Raw genomic sequence first — 18,485 nt, 5'->3', positions numbered from 1 at the left:
GCTGTTATTTTTATTTGGTATAACATTTTTACTGGTTTTTGGTGTCTAGTTAATACATTCTATATTCAGTCATTTTTGCTGTTGCTCAAACAATAATTAATGAATTGTTTCAATAATTTCTGTTTTATGTGTTGAATAAATATGCATTTAAAGCTGTTATTTCTTTCTAGGACACTGACTTTTGGTGTCCAGAGCTGCTTCACTTGGGAACCATTCACAAAGACTTTGTATTGTAGCTATTTGATATTTGATTTCATTGGCTGCCCAGATTCTATTCCCTTTCCTAGTAGTACTCTGATTTGCTCTTTTCAAATAAACTCTTTTGTTGTGTGCAGTAGTGACATGATGAAAATCCAAATCTTTTATTTTCTCCTACAGAAACCAAAGAAATTCTTCCTGCCAAATGCTTCCTCTGACCTTCCCCAGTGTTGTCAAGAGTAAGGTAAGCTACTTGAATAAGGCAAATCAATTACTCTTGTGGGAATTGACTCTTGTGTGAAGTAGTAACTGTTGTTTATATCTGAGCACTTGTGGACACATGGAGTTGGAAAGATCTTCTGGAGTCGTCTAGCTCCACTTCTTCCAGCCTGTTCTTCAGCTCTCCTTTATGGCATGTAAGCTGCTCATATCTTTATGTTTTCTTTTGACTTATGCTAGCCAGGTTTGGTTTCTGTTGCTTGTTACTAAAGAATCCTAAATAATATATAAGCCATGCCAGAGTCTTCCCTAATTTCCCATTCTCTCAAGTAAGTCATCCAGGGAGATAAGTCCTACTAGGAAAATCGGTAGCTAAGCTGGTAATGAAATGTTAATCATGCTTTTAATACTGGAATGCATTACTCCTGCCAGATACTATTTGTATTTTCATAAGAAATGCTTCAGTGGAAGAAAAGTTTTGGTAATGATGTGGTAGGGTCTTACCAAAAGTTGCCCAAGGACCACCTGAACAATATTCTCATGCTTCTAACTCAACAGACATAGCATTCACATTTGGCACTTCTGGCAGGAGCTGGAAGACTAAAGAAGAAGAATGAGAGAGATGAAGAGAGCAACAATTTGTTCTAGATCTGTGTTCCCTGAAAGCAACTTTTGTCAGCTTAATTTTAATTTAAACACAGATTCCTTTTCTCTTGCATGTTTATATTTGTGATTCCACTTTGAGTTTCAATTCAGTGTTTTCAAAACTCCCACAAAATAAGTAGAGATGGTACAATGCAGTTTTTATACTTCGTAAGACCAGGTTGTGATAAGGTCTAGGAGTTTTTCAAATAGCATTAAAAATTCTTAATATTAAATTTTTCTTTTCCTAACTTCTTTCAAGGCCAATGAAAACAAGCAGTTTTTAAACAATATACTTTTGCTTAAATCTGAAGTAAGCATGAAAAGTAGGGAGTAATATGTTTAAACTAGGTTATTTCCTGATAGTATTGTTTTGTCTAAATAGAAAATAATTCCTTTAACAAAATTATTATTGTGTTTATTTTGGCTTTTATTTTCTTCCATTGATTTTTGGTCTCTGATAAGTGTATCACATAGTCATTTACTTTAGCCATCCCTCAAATAATAATGTAATGAATTGTTTTCAGAGTTACATCCTCTGTGGTGGAACAGTATCATCATTTGTGGCCAGTTTCTTCCATTTCAATGCAATGTAAGTAGCATTTAAAATTTATATTACATTTTTTAGCTCTTTATTTAATATAAACAGACTCAGTACTCTGAATATCTGTGCTTTAAATTTTTAGCCTCATTATTTTTCTGTTTTCTTCTATTCTTATTCCTCATCCTGATTATCCAATTCCAGTCATCCTTATAGGCATAACCCAAGTCTTTTCTAGGAGGTGTTCTAGGAACATTCCAGCACAAATCTCCCTGTCTCTAAAATTCATCTAATATGGGATCATGGGTTCCTTTATGATAATGTCTTTTTGTTATCTTATTATTCAATATTCCATATGTTTTCCCCTAAACTAGATTACAAATTCCCTGAAATCAGGGGCTAACGCAGTATACCCAAGTATCTTAGAATCATGAACTCTAGCTGGATTGCCTTGAATGAATTCCTGCTCCCTCACTGTTTCCCTTGGGGCACAAGACTACTGGTCTAAGTAGTTTTCTCTTCAGATTATTTATTTTTTCTCTTCTGATTAAAAATACTCTGAAATAAATGTCTGCTACTATTTTTTTCAACAATGATGCATATCATTTACATAGCAATTTACCACAATTTATTGGATTTAGTCCTGATAATATTCTTTTAAATATATGTTGTTATCCTCACTTTTGGATAAAGATCCTTTTGCTCAAAGAAGCCAAGAGCTTGAATGAGATGATATTTTAAGAGGTGGAACTAAGGTCATTCTTCCATAGCACAGTACTTTGCATACTGATGGTACTAAATTTGGTGATTGATGAATTGTCTCATCTTGAATTTTTTTTCCTACTAGTGCTTTCTTATGTGTAGACAGCTGTTAATTTCTTTGAATTTCTCCCTGTTCATTTCCCTGCAAACTTTCCCTCTTCCTATCTCAAGAATTTTAAGAAGAGGAGAGGGTTTATTATGTATCAGCTACCATTTCACAATGTCTAAGTGAACCCTGAAATTAATTTGAAATTTCCTGCTTGACTTGCAAAGTCAGTCTCTATTCGTTTTGTACTTTTCAACCTCATCTTCTCTTGATCACCTTTCTGTGACTGCATAGCTGAGTCACTCTTTCATGTTCCCTGCTCCATCGCTTACTTCCTTTCTTCCCCTCAAGCCATTACATCTGTCCTTCCTTACAAAATATGTTTCTTGTTGGTTGAATCTGTTTTTAATTCAAGTCTTCAATCATCCTTCATGGCCTGGAGTACTTACAGCTTGTCTGAAAGCCCATTTGTAATTTTACCCCTTTACTTTAGATTTCTTCCTTTCTTTCTTTTAGAAATTTTGCTCTTTGATTTTCACATGGCATTATCTCTTTATCTATTGTTTGTTCAAACTTTACTATTTTTTATGCTCATGATAGCAGAACGATTTACCTGTTGATAATCACACATATATCATTGATGAAAGTTCACATATTAAACTATATGTGGATTGAAAAACACCCCTACCTCTGCTTCTTTTTTTTATCAATCTAAATTAAAAAACCAGGATTCTATTTTGTTTGAAAGATGATAGAATTTCAGGAGAAGGTAAAATTTGGGTAAGATAGAAATTTCTATGAAAACTCAGTAGGCTACAGTCCTACATCAAGCTAAATAAACAGATTTTGGCACAAATTTTTGGTGTCCATAAAGACCTGAGCCCCTCTCTATGTTGATGTAGGGAGCTTAAGATACTGCCTATCTCTGTGTTCTGATTGCTTTTTTCTCATAGCAGCATCGACAGTGGCTGTTTTGATTTAAGGTGACTCAACCTCTTGGGTTTTCCCTCTCAGGGTTTGGCTATCAGATGTAGGGCCTAAAGGGCAAACTTCATATTCTCACATTTGAAACCAAATGTCTTATATAATGTAATTATAATGTATAATATAATGTATATTATATGTATAATATATATACATATATATACTTATATATGTATAATATATAATATAATGTGTATTATATGTATAATGTATATAATAAATATAATGTATAATATAATGTAAATTATGGGATCCCTGGGTGGCACAGTGGTTTAGCGCCTGCCTTTGGCTCAGGGTGTGATCCTGGAGACCCGGGATCAAATCCCACGTCGGGCTCCTGGTGCATGGAGCCTGCTTCTCCCTCTGCCTATGTCTCTGCCTCTCTCCCCCCCGCCCCGCCCTGTGTGTGACTATTGTAAATAAATAAAAATTAAAAAAATAATGTAAATTATGCATTTTCCTTGGTGAGATGCAAGACTAATCAGTAATACTTAATTCTACCAAAGTAAGAATATTGTATCAGGGTCTCCACTAGGTTATCCTACCTCTTGATTTTAAGGGATCACAATTTGCAACTTTAATGATATCAGTATCAGTTTGTACTGATAAAACTCTATCACATTTATAAATTAGCTCAAGGAAGCCTAACATATCTAGAGTTTGGATCTCTATATCAAGAATTGCCTTATTATTTTTTATTCTCTCAAGGTATCATTCAGCCAAGTGTTTCTGAAGTTTCACACCATACTCTTGCAATGAGACAAATTCTAGCCCTGATCTGAACATATAGGGGGCTCTAGGCTCACAGATTCCTCAACTCAACAATAAACCCCATTTTTACTGCTGATTGCTTATGCCTATTGCTCTTAGTCTCCTAGTAGGAACCTGAGCCCTTGCTGCTAAGCTCTTTGGCTGGAGTTTCTGCTGTTGTGTTACTCGGAATCTTTCATTGGTCATCTCAGTCTTCTAGTATAGTTTCAAGTCCTCCCTGATGCCTATCTACCTGATTTTTAATTAGGGTCCAAGGTACTTGCCAACTCCAGCCTGCCTTTGTTGATTTTATTAACTTAGATCTTTACCTACTTCGATCTCCTTTAGTCAAGCCTTAACATTTACCCTTTTATAGTTGAATTCTTCATTCTGCTCCTGAAGCCTCTGTCCTTTTTTATTTCAATCTAATTCTAGTGAAATACCCTTGTCAGTCATTCTCCAATTTGCACATTATATATGAGGGAAGTAATATTGTCTTACTCAATACATGTTCTTTGTAACTTAATAAAATGTAACACCGAGTAGTCAATCAGAAGTGTGTGTACACATGTCAACATACTTGCTAAAAACAACAACAAAAAAAACAAAAAAAACCCAAAAACCATACTTGCTAAATGAGTTAATACATTAAATTATCTACAATTATGAAACAGTAGTACAACTATTACAATTTTTATTTGATAAATGAATCAGAATCGTTTAAATAGTCTCACTATACTATTACCTTAGGCTTAACAGCTCTTGTTAAAACTGATTTATTTTTAGTTATTAATTAAAAAATGCAAGTTATAACAATTTCCAGTACAATGATGAAGCAAGTACTTCTCTTTACATATAAAAATGTGATGTTCTGGCAGAGGGTTATTTTATTTGTGTGTAGGAAGAAATCAGCATGGGAAATTATACAAAGAAGAAGTTTAATAAATGTTCATTGAATAAATGAATGAATGGTTCAACTAATCATACTATTTTTTTCATGACATAATTTGGGCCTAATTATTTCATTTATTTATACTGATAAAACTCTATCATGGTCATAAATTAGCTCAAGGAAGTCCAACATATCTGGAGTTTGGATCTAGATATGAAAACTTGCCTTATTATTCTTTATTTTCTGAAGGTGTCATTCAGCCAAGAGTATCTGAAGTTCCATAACAGGCTCCTGTCTGATTCCTTTCCTCAAAAGTTATGATGTAGATAAATTATTGGCCAGTTGATAACAAAGAGATTTTAAGAACTTATACTTGATTAGAGTGTCACATGCAGAGTTTAGCTTCCCATAAAAGGTCCAAGGAACTTTTTAATTAGCTTTGTTTTCCGCTTTTTCTGTAGCTAGCTGCAGTAAATTTAGATATGCATTATTTTATATCAGACATAAATAGCAATTCATTGCCATTGTAAAGCTTGTAAGTGGTGTACAAAAATGTTTTCCTATACTGAGACTTTTAAAGAGGATGTACATGATAGAGAAGTATCTTAGTATTTAGCACTGAAGACCAGGGAAATTAGCTGGTGCAATATCATGTATTAGACATGATAATATTCAGTTGCCAGTAATAGAAACCCAAAATAACAGTGTTTCCAAAAAGAGAACAATTTATTTACATATCAATAAAATTCCAAAATGGACAGTGCAGAGCTACAGGGGGAATCTGTTCCACAAATCCCTCAGGAACCATATTCCTTCTATCTTTTTCTATAATACATAGATTTCTATTCCCAAAGTCTACTCATGGTCCAAATTGGCTCCATCCACATTCTAAAAAGCAGGAAAGAAAAAATGGGTGTAAAAAGGACTGAATGGTGTGAGCCAGCTCTTTTTGGAGAGAGAAGAAGCAGCTATTTTTAAAGAATGGTTTTGCTTACATGTTCTTAGCTAGAATTTAGTCATATGCCACTTTAAGGTACAAGGGAGACTAGAAATGTAGTTCATTTTCTGTGCATCCTTAAGTCTGACTAAAATGTCATAAGTTCCTTAATTATGGAAGAGGGAGAGGATGGTTAAAGGGTAGTAAGGATTCTCCACCACCATATGTGAGTTCTTTTGGGTTAAGGAAGCTCTGAAAACAAAGATTGAAGTATTTAATTACTTTGATTAATCATTGAAGAATACTAGTCATATAAATTTTTGATATAAAAATCACAATGTGTTTACATATTATAACCTACTATGCATCTAGTCAGCTTTACAACTGAGATGTACTTGAAATAAGGCATAGGAACAATAAGTAAATAGTAAGGGTATAACATTAGTCATAACTTCTAATTGTCTATTAACCAAACCAGGTCACGTATAAAGAACATGAATTGCTCTAAAGTATCTGAGATGAAAATAAAGCTCCTTAGTGAAGTGGCATTTCACTACTCCTACATTATTGCTTTAAGTGTGGCTAAAATAAAGAAGAGAACATTGCACTTGATTGAGACAAAGTAGATGACCTAGAAATCCTGATGAGCATCATATAACAGACATTTGGACTAGCTAGTTGTGCTAGCACCAAAGAGAATAGAAGTGCATAAGCATGTGGCCGAATAAACCTCTCTAATAATTACTGAATGTAACAATGTTAGATATTGCATTTCTTTAATATGTTCATGTTGTGCATAAATAAATTTAAAATGAAGAAGCAATGTTCAAAAACTTATGTTCTATGTAAGTTTAAGGAGTATCAATTCAAGAATGTTTCAGGTTTGGTGATCTTTTGCTTCATTATTTGTATCATTTGTTTCCCACAATTTTCTCCCCGTTTTGCACCTGCATTTGCAAGATATGAGAAATGTGCTATGCTCTTCCCCCGCCCCAGAAACACTCTGCTCAATTTATACCTTATGAAGGAAAGCTTTGAGGTTTTTTAGTGCTTTTACACTTGAAAAGGTTGAATTCTTGAAGGTGACTTTCAAGCAGATGTCATTTTATTAAAGAGTTATGCTTCCTCACTAATGTTAGCATTTTTCTCATCAGTCCTGCTATGTGAAATCATAACCAAAATAAAACTTTGGGGACAGTCTGAGGCATCTACTGCCCACTCCTTTCCTTTCTTTGCTTCTGGAAGAAGCTGTTTTAGTACAAAGGGGGATGATGATACAATGAGGACTTTCTTGATCTTTTTCTCCATAGCCAGGAGTTTATAATGTCAGTATGTTTTTTGGAGTGCACAAATATTATTTGTTGGCCACTAGTATTCTGTGAAATAAAATTAGCCTTCTTCACAAACTATTCTTTTCTCTTTTCAATTAGAAGTTTAAACTAGTTGGAATTTATTCATCCGTTTCTTCATCTTTCCTTTGCTTTATCAGGGTGACAGGATGGAGATATCCAAGAGATGTGCTGACAAAGTTAAGAGATAGCATTTCCTTAACATTTAGTAGAAAAAAATAGCTTCCCTCACCTCCAAAAGAACCATAAAAAGTATGTTTAGAAGAGTGAAGAGCTGGAGCTGACTGGGGTTTTGTGGGGCCTGTGGTTTATGTAATATGGGAAGGGTGCTTCTTAAAGAATCAGAGTACAAAATATCTTCACAATCATAAAACAAATGACCATGTCATCATGTTGATATGGCCCATCTTGGCCTTTCAGAGGTGGCCTGTGCACATAAGAGGATCCACATCTTCTTTAGCTTCCTGGTTAGTGTGCCTCTGGTTAGTCTACAGTATTGTTTCAGATGTACTTTTTGGGTTTTTGCCATTGATTTGTGTTATACTTCACCTGATCCCCCATTTTGACTTACTGGACTTTTTAGGGCTAAGCATTGTATTTGTTATATCATGGAATAGAAGTTGGACAGTATGACTCTGGCTTCAGACTATTTCTGTGGAGCTGGTTTCAGTCCACGTGCTGGAACATAGAAGCTGTCCTTTTGTTTTCTCTCTAACAAGAGATCAGAAGGTGACTTTCTGGAAGGGAAATGATTAATGATGAACATTCATCTTGTAAAGAAAAATGTTAAATAGTGTCCATTCACCCTGTACATATTGATTATCCAATGTGAACAAAGTATTTCAAGTAGAAATCCCAATGTCGTGAAATCTAACAACTCTAAGGCACATATAACTTTTGTGAACTCCTCATAAGCTCAATTAGAAAGTACAAAGTTGGATGTGTTTGTGTGTGTATATGATACACGTATATGATAATTTGTCAGTTTAGCAGACAAGTCTTTTTTGTAATTTCTTCACACATTGTAAGTTATTAATATACATAGTTTAATTATAAAGTATTGAGATTAATTTTTAGTTGAACACACTCATAAGTACATTTTATTTTAAAGATTTTATTTATTTATTCATGAGAGACACATGCACACAGAGAGGCAGGGACCCAGGCAGAGGGAGAAGCAGGCTCCATGCAGGAGCCTGATGTGGGACTTGATCCCAGGACTCCAGGATTACGCCCTGGGCCGAAGGCAGGTGCCAAACCACTGAGCCACCCAGGGATCCCCTCATAAGTATGTTTTAAATAATCTTTCCCCCTTTAATGGAGTCATGTTTGGAAGTGATATGTTTATTAATACTTTATTGTAATATGTATTTTTAGAATTTCCTATAGAATTTCTTTTGTAAATTCATTGTGTTTGTGCATATATGTGAATATTCACATACATGTGAATATATGCATACATACACAAATACACATGTACATGTGTGCACACAGATAAAGTTTTATCTCTTCCATGATCTGTATGAATAAAAGTACAAAATTCGATTATTGTGGTTATATTTATTTATGTGGGAGGTTAAAAGGGTAAAATAAATAAAAGGAAATAGCATATGCATAGATAGGAAGACTCAGTACTTTCAGGATGTCATTTCTGTCCATATTCATCTATAGTTAAGTACAATTTTAAGCCTTATTTTCAGAGCATTGTGCTTTGGAATTTGAAGATAAAAAAGGGATTTTTAAACTGCATTTAGGAAAAAAATCATGCTAAAATAGCCAGGAAAATTTTCAAAAGAAGACTAATGACCGGAGAATTTACCTTATTTTTTTATGTTAATATAAGACTTCAGTAACATCCATTATATTAATGTGCATTATGCAATTAAGTATGTATTATACTGGTGTATATAAGGCATGGGAAATAAGCCCAAGTATTTATTGTGATTTAGTAGATCAATACAGTGGCATATAAATCATTGGGTAGGGTCAGGAAATAATAATAGCATTTACTGGATACTCACTATGCATCAGATGCTGCTCAAATCACTTGACATTATTATTTAATCCTCACCTTACAATAATCTTATGAGGTTGTATTAGTCCTGTTTTATAAATGTAGAAACTAAGACTTAGATTAAGTAACTTGCCAAAGATCATACAGGTGGTGAGTGAGAGGTGGATTTCGATCTAGGCAATCAGGCTCCCAATCTAATATCTTAGCCACTATGCATTATTGCTCACAGTGCCCCTTGCCAATGATGGATGCTAATTATTTTAGAGCATTGTCAGCAAAACAGTATTCATATTATTTGTCTAAAGTTTATCCATTCTAGCAGAAAGTGAATTATTTTCATATATGTATCTGAAAACTTTTCCTTTTGTAATTTTCTTGCTCCTGATAATGACCTTTTCTTCCCACTTAAAGAATTCCCTTTAACATTTCTTACAAGGCTGGTTTAGCAGTGATGAACTCCTTTAACTTGTTTGTCTGGGAAACTCTTTATCTCTCTATTTGGGTGATAGCCTTGCTGAGAATAGTATTCTTGGTTGCAAGTTTTTTCCTTTCAGTACTTTGAATATATCATACCACTCTCTTCTGGCCTGCAAATTTTCTGCTGAAAAATCATCTTGTAGCCATATCGAGTTTCTCTTGTATGCAATTTTTTTTCTCTTGCTGCTTTTAAATACTATCTCTACTTTTTGGCATTTTAATTAGTATGTGTCTTGGTGTGGACCTCGGGTTAATTTTGTTGTGGGCTCTCTGCTTTCTTGATCTGGATTTCTGTTTCTTTCCCCAGATTAGGGAAGTTTTCAGCTATTATTTCTTCAAATAAAATTTCCTCCCCCTCTTAACTTTCCTCTCCATCTGGGGTCCCTATAGTGTGAATGTTATGCTTGATGTTGTCACTGAGTTTTGTTAACCTATTCTAATATTTTTAAATTCTTTTTTCTTTCTATTGTTCAGCTTGGTCATATTCCAGTACTCTATCTTCCAGCTCACTGCTCTGTTCCTTTGCTTCCTCTAATCTACTATTGATTCTTTTTACTGCATTTTTAATTTCAGTTATTGAGTTCATCTTTGATTGATTCTTTTTTTATATTTTTCTTTGTTGAAACTCTCACTGAGATCCTCCACTCTTTTCTTAAGTCCAGTAAGTATCTTTATGACCATTACTATGAAATTCTTTATGATGCTTATCTCTGTGTCATTTAGCTCTTTTGCTATGGCTTTTATTCTTTCATTTGGAACATATGAGTTTGTCTCCTCATTTTCTCTAACTCTCTTTGTTTGTTTTTATGTGTTAGGAAAATTGGCTACAGCTTCTGCTCTTGAAGGTAGTGACCTAATGAAGAAGAGATCCTGTGTATCAAGTAGCACAATGTCCTCTGTTCACCAGAACCAGGCAATTCAAGGGTGCCTCTTATGTGTATTGCATACCCCCTACTGTTGTGGCTGAACCTCATTTGCCTTCAGTCCATTTGGCTGCAGTGGCCCACTTTGCTTGTTGTGGGCTGATTTTGGTTCCTGTGCTGTTAAGAGGCCATTCTGGGGCTGTCATGAGCTTGTAGCTGAGCAGTATCAACCGTCAGACCAGATGCCAACCTACAGTGCATTCGCTGGGGCTGCAGGGGTACTGACCAGCAGAGCGCTCTGTGTCTTGTCCCCTGAGAGGCTTTTGTTAGTGGGGAGGGCCAGTAGTCAGGCACCTTGATTATTATAGATTTGTATGTGTTTTAAAATCAGGAAGTGTGTGTTCTCTCTAAGTTCTTTTCCAAGATTATTTTGATTATCCTGGGTCTCTTACATTTCCATATGAATTTTAAAATCAGCTCATCCACTTATTCAATAGGATCAGTTGAGATTTTCCTAAGAATTGCATTGATTCTGTAGGTCAATTTGGAGAGTACTACATCTTAACAATATTAAGGGTTCCAACCCATGAACTATCTTTTTATGGTTTAGGTTTTTAATTTGTCTCAATGATGTTTTCTAGTTTTAGTTTTCAGTACACAATCTACTTCTTTTGCCAAATTTATTCCTAATTATTTATTATATTTTATTTACTGTAACTAGAATGATTTCTGTTTTATTAGCATGTAAGTTTTAAATTAATTGATGAATAGTTTTGATAGGTTTTGTTGATGTGTTTATAGTCTCTTACATAGTATTTTAATTCTATTTTGATTCTACAAAAAAACCAGGACATCACAACTGAAAACTAGAATTTTATGTGAAAAGCCAACCGACCATTTTGGTATTTTACACTTTTAAAAATAGAAAGAAATCCTTCTATTTGCATACTAAGCTCATACTCTAACTTAATGTTTCCCGAAGCTCATTTTCTTCCTTTCTACCTTAATGACTATTTCCATATCTGCACACTATTTAATATATTTTAATACAAAACTAAAATATCTAAAAGGATATTTTATATCAAAATTTTAAATAAAAATTTATGGAGTGATATATAAATTACTTCTAATATACATTCCTATAAATATATTACTATTAAAATTTTCTTTCATGTACCACCTAAACTTATTTTTAGGCAATTATAAGTTTGCTACTCTTTGAGAATCTCTGCAATAACCAGCTTAATGATTAACTGGATGAAATAGAAATTTCCCTAAAATTTATTTTATGGTGGCTAGATTATTCCTTAGTGACATGAAGCAGAGATTTAGAGTCATTATCTGAATACATAGGCAAAAGATACAAGTAACTCCTCTAGTTCTTGATATTGCTTTTCTAGGGGATACCTAAAGATATGTATCAGTTAGTGATTCTCATGAATAAAATGTGCTCTTATTCAATGCTCCACGGATTACATCATGCTGCTATCTGATAAATATGAATAATTTCCTCCTAAAGGGTAGGGATTGTGTCGGTTTAACTTGCCTCATACAGAATGCAGCATAATATTATGTTCATTTGGGCACTTACTAAATGCAAGTTGATGATATAATGCATTTGTTAATCACCAATCATCCTGAAAAATAATGATGTACCCAGAGCTGATGGGTCCACCCCAGAGTTTTATTATTGAGGGTTGGACATTACTGAGAGGCCTCCACTTAAAAGGAAACACAGTAGAAAATTGTTCAGCTTTTCAACAAAAAAGAGGGAACTTTTGTCCTTGATAAATCCTTTTTCAAAGATAAGAATTACCTGAATGACTATTTTACTTGGATAATAACAATATTTATTTAAATAACAATTTAAAGCATTTCATCTAGAAAAGAAAACAGTCATCTCTGGATTTTTAAACAACCTTTCAATGAAAACCAGGACACAGGATCCTTGGCATAAAGAATTAGTTAAGGGCTAAGAGGTAGAGAAATAGCCTCTTGGCTTATCTCTTGACACTAGAGTGTTGAAACATTTAGAGAATCACCCAAACAGTTTCATTCTACCACCTTATTGATCTGCAGGCCACTCCTTATCAAATTCCCAGTTCAGCTTCTGTAGGGCTAGGGAGACAATCTTCAAGAGGGGAAGAACTTTCTTATAGTTATTTTCTTGGTCTAGCAATGTAGGAACTAAAAGAGTATTTGTATTCTAACTAGAACTGCTAGAGAGACACAATTTATATAATCTCGTAACAAATATAAAATGTCCTAGATGTAGTGTCTCAGAAAAAAAAAGAATCAGTGAAACCAAAGAAAGGTGGGGAGGTATCCTTTAATATACATTTGAGGGTATTTAAGGATCCTTATATCTAATATGGGTTGTGAATTAAATTATAGACTGGCACTGTACTGCTGTAGGTCTGAAAGTTATATTTGAAGCGAATTTTAGTGTGGTTTTTAACTTACTTTATGTTGTTAAAGAAGCAATGAGAAGCTTTTCACAAAGAGCAGTGAATTCTGCTGTGTTGTGACCTGCATCTTTCCCACCTATAAAATGTATGTTTCTGTATTTCTTTTGATTTCATTGTAACCATGATTGAAGAGTTGTTAGCTTGATTAAAAAGATAATGGGTCATCTATCTGACTGGTAATCTGAATAGAAATTCTTGCCCAAATGGGACAGGAAACTCCTTGATCAGATGCCCAAGCTAAAGGTAATGTAATTATTTGTCTTCCTGTTGAAAATGCCCTTCATAATTCAAGATGTTTGGATGCTTGAATGGAAAATTTAGGATTAATGAAACAGTTGGTATTCCAAAATCCTTAAATTAAACACCTAAAAGGCTATAAATTTGGTTTGTTTGTTCTTTTAAAGGCAGAGAAGTTTGGTTGTGGTATCAAAATGTAAAGTAAAGAAGCTGAATTGTTTTGCAAGAGTAAAACTAGAGTTTTCTTTCCTATAGTTTCTTTTTAGAATAGCAAAACACATAAAATAAAAAAAAGCAGAGATTTGTATTTTTAAGTAACATAAAATTGAGGTGAATGGCTAAAAAGTCTCAGGTCTAAGGCCTCTTGGCTCTGGAAAGATTCAATGTATGTACTTGCCAGTACACATAAACCTTTGCTTTGATATGGCCAAGGTTGTTGGGTTAAATAACTTTCCTTCCAAGTCTTGTGTCTCCTTGGTACTGGGTATAACAAATCTGTCCCTCCTTTATGTTTGTTTCCTCCCTTCTCTACCTTTATGTTCTTTTCCCTAGTTCAGATGACCAGGGTTTATACTCCTCATTAAAGTCTGAGTTTTCACTCCAGGCGCCTTGCTTACTGTAGACCTATACTAAGACAAGCATTCTCTCACACCTATTTGTCATAACAATATGTATATAAATTGGGATTCAGCTTTTTATGTCCTATGACCATATAACTGTAAGTCTAAAACATTTCTGAATTAAATTACCATCATGATTATTATGAATATACAAATGATAAATGAATAGTAAATAGAAAAATAAACCTTACTGGTAATATATTTCTTAATGAGATGCATATAGGGCTATTTCCCCTAATTAGTTTACATGTCCTTGGGTGATTATTTATGCTATGGTATTTCTTTTTTTTTTATGCTATGGTATTTCCTGAGGAAATATCATAGTAGGATTCAGGAGGGAAGAGAATTATGGCTTTCCTTGTTAGGGGGCAAATGGCTATTATGAAAGGGGATGTGGGAAAGGAAAGCTTCCCTCTTTATCAGGCAGTCTTGGGACATTTTTGAATCATTATGAAAATTAATTAATTTCAAACTATCAATGAATAGTAGAGTGATGCAGCTGCAAACTAAGGGGTGGCAGCAGGCACCGGTGTAGGTACTGTATACTTGCAGATAAGCATAAGCCAGCCTTAAGACTACTAATATGGACTAAATGTGGACAGTCACTGGTCATTTCTTTGTGGTTATTCACACAAGGTTCGAGGTTCTGTATTAGATAGAGGCTAAGGACTTGCTGTGATTTGGAAGCCCCTAGGCCAAGCTGGGTTAATGGTGTAATGCTAATTCCAAGGTGTTAAAAACAATCAAGGGATCTAAGAGTATTCCAGACAACCTAGATTTTCTCCAAGATACACCAAAGGCTTTGAAATTGTGTATGAACCAAATTAAAGGGAATGGCCATTTGCTTTAGTGACATTAGTCCATTTTAGAGAAGTATATAATCTTTAAACTAATATGCTGTAATTAACACCCTAATCGAGAAATTTTAGCTCTAAAAGTAAAACTGCGTAAGTGGTCCAATTCTTGGTTTCTTAGAATGTCTCTCTTTTTCATTCTCCTTCTCCTGATATTTATTGTTGTCCTTTTCCTTTATTTTAAATTTGAAAAATTCAGAAAAGGAAGAAAGTAGTAATTGCCTACAACCCATGAACCAGAAATAATAGTTATTAACAACCTTTTCCCCATGTGTACTCTTGAAAAAGATTATATAAGTGCAGATATTATTAGTTTTCTGTGGATGCTGTAACAAATTGCCACAAACTGGGTAACTTAAAACAACAGAAATTTATCCTCTCATAGTTCTAGAGGGTCTAAGTCAGAAATCAATTTCATTGGGCCATGACATTGGCAGGGACACTCCTTGGAAGGATTCATTTCTTGGCTTCCAGTTTCTTTCTTTCTTTCAAGATTTTATTTATTTATTTGAGAGAGAGAGAGAGAGCAAGCACAAGCAGGGGGAGCAGGAGAGGGAGAAGCATGCTCCCTGCAGAGCAGAGTGCCTGATTCAGGGCTTGATCCCAGGACCCTGGGATCATGACCTGACTTGAAGGCAGACACTTACCCAACTGCGTCACCCAGGCATCCTTGGCTTCTAGTTTCTGGTGGCTTCTGGCATTCCTTGGCATATGGCTGCATCTCTCCAGTCTTCAAGGGCAGCATTTTCAAATCTCTCTGCTCCACCTTCACATTGCTCTGTCCTCTGTGTCATATCTCCCTCAACCTCTCGTAAGAAAATTTGTGATTACTTTTGGGATTCATCCAGATAATCCAGGATAATCTTCTCATCTCAGAATCCTTAATTCAAATATATCTGCACAGTCTTTGTCTTATAAGGTGGTGTTTATAGGTTCTGATATCTCTGGAGACATTTTCAGCTTACCACATGTGTGAATATATAGTCTATCTAATTTGGAATGTGGGATGTTACAGATAAAGTTAGAATTCCGTTTGACCTCTGTTTCCCAATTCTGGTCCACCTTACATTCCCCAAAGGTCACTACCATGTTTAGTTTGTTATTCTAGTACCTGCACGAAACTTTTACCTCTGTCTAGATATATCTATAGAAAATGTATGGCACGTATGGCATTGTTTTGTTTGTTTGCTTGGTGTGTGCATGTAAATCACAAAATGTTAACAAGCTATTCTGGTCATTTTGCAACTTGTCTCCTTTTTACTCAAAATGTTTTTGGGATAAAATATATTGATGTAGTTATATATAGTATGTATATATATGTATATTTATTATATCATTCATCTTAAATATGTACCACATTTTATCTACCCCCTTACCTATGGGTGTTTAAATTATTTCTAATTTTTTATTATTATAAACTACACCCTGGTACAGATATCCTTCTGTACAGATGTGTGCTATTGAAAACTACATGAAAGAAGGTCTTTTCCCACAACTCTATATACTATTTCAGATTATTAACATATCTGGACTCTATTAGAGACTGTGTGTAGAGAAAAAGCATTTTTTTCCATTTTGTTGGCCAATTTTCAAATGTTATTGTCTTTTGCATACTTTCCCCATTTGCTTCATCTGTGTCATGTAGCAGGGTAGTTTATATGCATATATTTGTTCATTGTATCTTATTCTTTACTGTGAAATATTTTTTACACTGTCATTCTATTTACTTTTCTCCATAGCACTTGTCTGCACTTGACTTGCTCATTTGTTCAGAAGCTCTTTCCTGCCACCATTATATAATCTCTATTGATTTGTTCATTTTTGCATCCTAGCACATAGAATAATACTTGGCACATAGTAGATGTTCAGCAAACATTTACTGAATAAACTGAATAAATGTTTAAATTGGCTGCCTATACACAGTCATTTTCAGTGCTATATCTAATAGAGAAAAATGTTATATTAGCTCTCAGATATCAAAACAAGTTTAGAAAAGGAACTGATTTGTAAAAACATAAGTAATGTACTACCAACCTTTTGCCCAGGACAACTCTCCATTCTTATACTTAAAAGGGTATATGTTATGGAAAATCATATAGGAATTTTAGGAAAAACTTAGAAAAATAAAAAGATAGTATAATATCATTATTGTGAAATAACTACTATTAAAATATCCTTAGACATTTCTGCATCTGATCTGCTCTGCCACATTTTATTGACAATTTTCTATATCAGCATCACAAAGGAAAGAACATATCTCAAATATGCTGGATTTTAACAATGTATAGTGTAATTGTAATTTGTGATTTTTCTTTTCTCTTTGGCCTTAGATGTATTTTAAAATCTGTACCTCATAAGAGGACAAGAAATTTTCTACATCCTAACATCCTTTTCATCTGGCTACATTTCCACTCTTCTAATATCCTAGGAATTCTTGAATAATACATATTTACTCTATTTGGTATCATGACTGATTTTCTTCATTCTTAATTCCATTTTTTAAAAAAAACTCTGTCATATTCATCATATCCATATCTCATAGGTGTTCTACATTTTCATTCCCTAGGTCAGCTCCATTCTCTCCCTGAACATCTGTAAATTTATTATGCATTTTCAAGATCTAAGGAGATGCATTTTTTACTTATGGGAGAAAATCACTATTTTTGGTAAATCATTAGTTTGTTAATGTAATTTTGAACCATTAGTCTAAACTTCCGGACACCTGGGTGGCTCAGTGGTTTAACACCTGCCTTTGGCCCAGGATGTGATCCTGGAGTCCCGGGATTGAGTCCCACATCGGGCTCCCTGCATGGAGCCTGCTTCTCCCTGTGCCTGTGTCTCTGCCTCTCCTCTCTCTCTCTCTCTCTCTCTCATGAATGAATAAATAAAATCTTAAAAAAAAACTTATGCAATTAAAGAACATGACCATTTTCCATGATAAAAATGATAGTATATACAGCTCAAAGAGCAAAAGTAAACACAGAGGAGACCCTTGGATTTCAGTTAAAAGAAGGATCAACCTGAAGTCCGCAATAAAAAGAAAATCAAACTGATAATTTTTAACATTGAAATTGTTGGAGAGAAGATATAAAAGTAAAATTTATTTTGTTTAAACAATGAGCTAATTTTTATTTTAAAAAGCTATAAGAAATTCATTCACATGCACATTTTTCATTAATATAATACTATACCTTATGTCCTTTTAAAATAGTTGAAATGATCCATTATAGTCAAAACAATGTAGTCAGTGTATTATTCCATTTATAGCATGTTTTCAGAAAGATAATGGGTCACAGATGATGACATGAGTCCTCATGAACTATTTTCTTATAAAAAGAGTTCATGACCCTTCAAGATAAGTGATTTTATCATGGAAATAAGGAATAGTACAGGAGATCCTATTTCAAAAATAAATTTTCATCTACTTTGACATTTAAATGGAACATTTTTCTGATAATAGATTTTTTTAAAGATAGAAGCCAACATATAGCATGATTACAGATGTTTAAATCAATGTGAAGAATGTGTTCAAAAGAAGAGAGATGTTTGAAAGAGATAAAGTTATCTTCATCTCTTTTAGAAACATCAAAAATGATTATAAAAAATCTGTTACTTAGGTTTTCCTAGGACTG

General features: G+C 34.0%; 1 long non-coding RNA gene across 1 annotated transcript in view; it reads left to right on the top strand.

The window, feature by feature from the left end:
- Window positions 1–384: 384 nt before the first annotated feature.
- LOC129505618 (uncharacterized) overlaps window positions 385–18,485 on the top strand; it is a 78,046-nt gene continuing 59,945 nt past the window's right edge. Inside the window, exons 1-2 of the long non-coding RNA XR_008663570.1 lie at window positions 385–614; window positions 1,587–1,651. This is a non-coding gene — a long non-coding RNA (uncharacterized LOC129505618). The remainder of the gene's footprint in view (window positions 615–1,586; window positions 1,652–18,485) is intronic.

The sequence above is a fragment of the Nyctereutes procyonoides genome, unplaced genomic scaffold, assembly GCF_905146905.1.
Source record: "Nyctereutes procyonoides isolate TBG_1078 unplaced genomic scaffold, NYPRO_anot_genome, whole genome shotgun sequence".
Lineage (NCBI taxonomy): Eukaryota > Metazoa > Chordata > Mammalia > Carnivora > Canidae > Nyctereutes > Nyctereutes procyonoides.
Note: the sequence above shows the minus strand (reverse complement) of the source record. Positions and strands in the feature narration are given on the sequence as shown.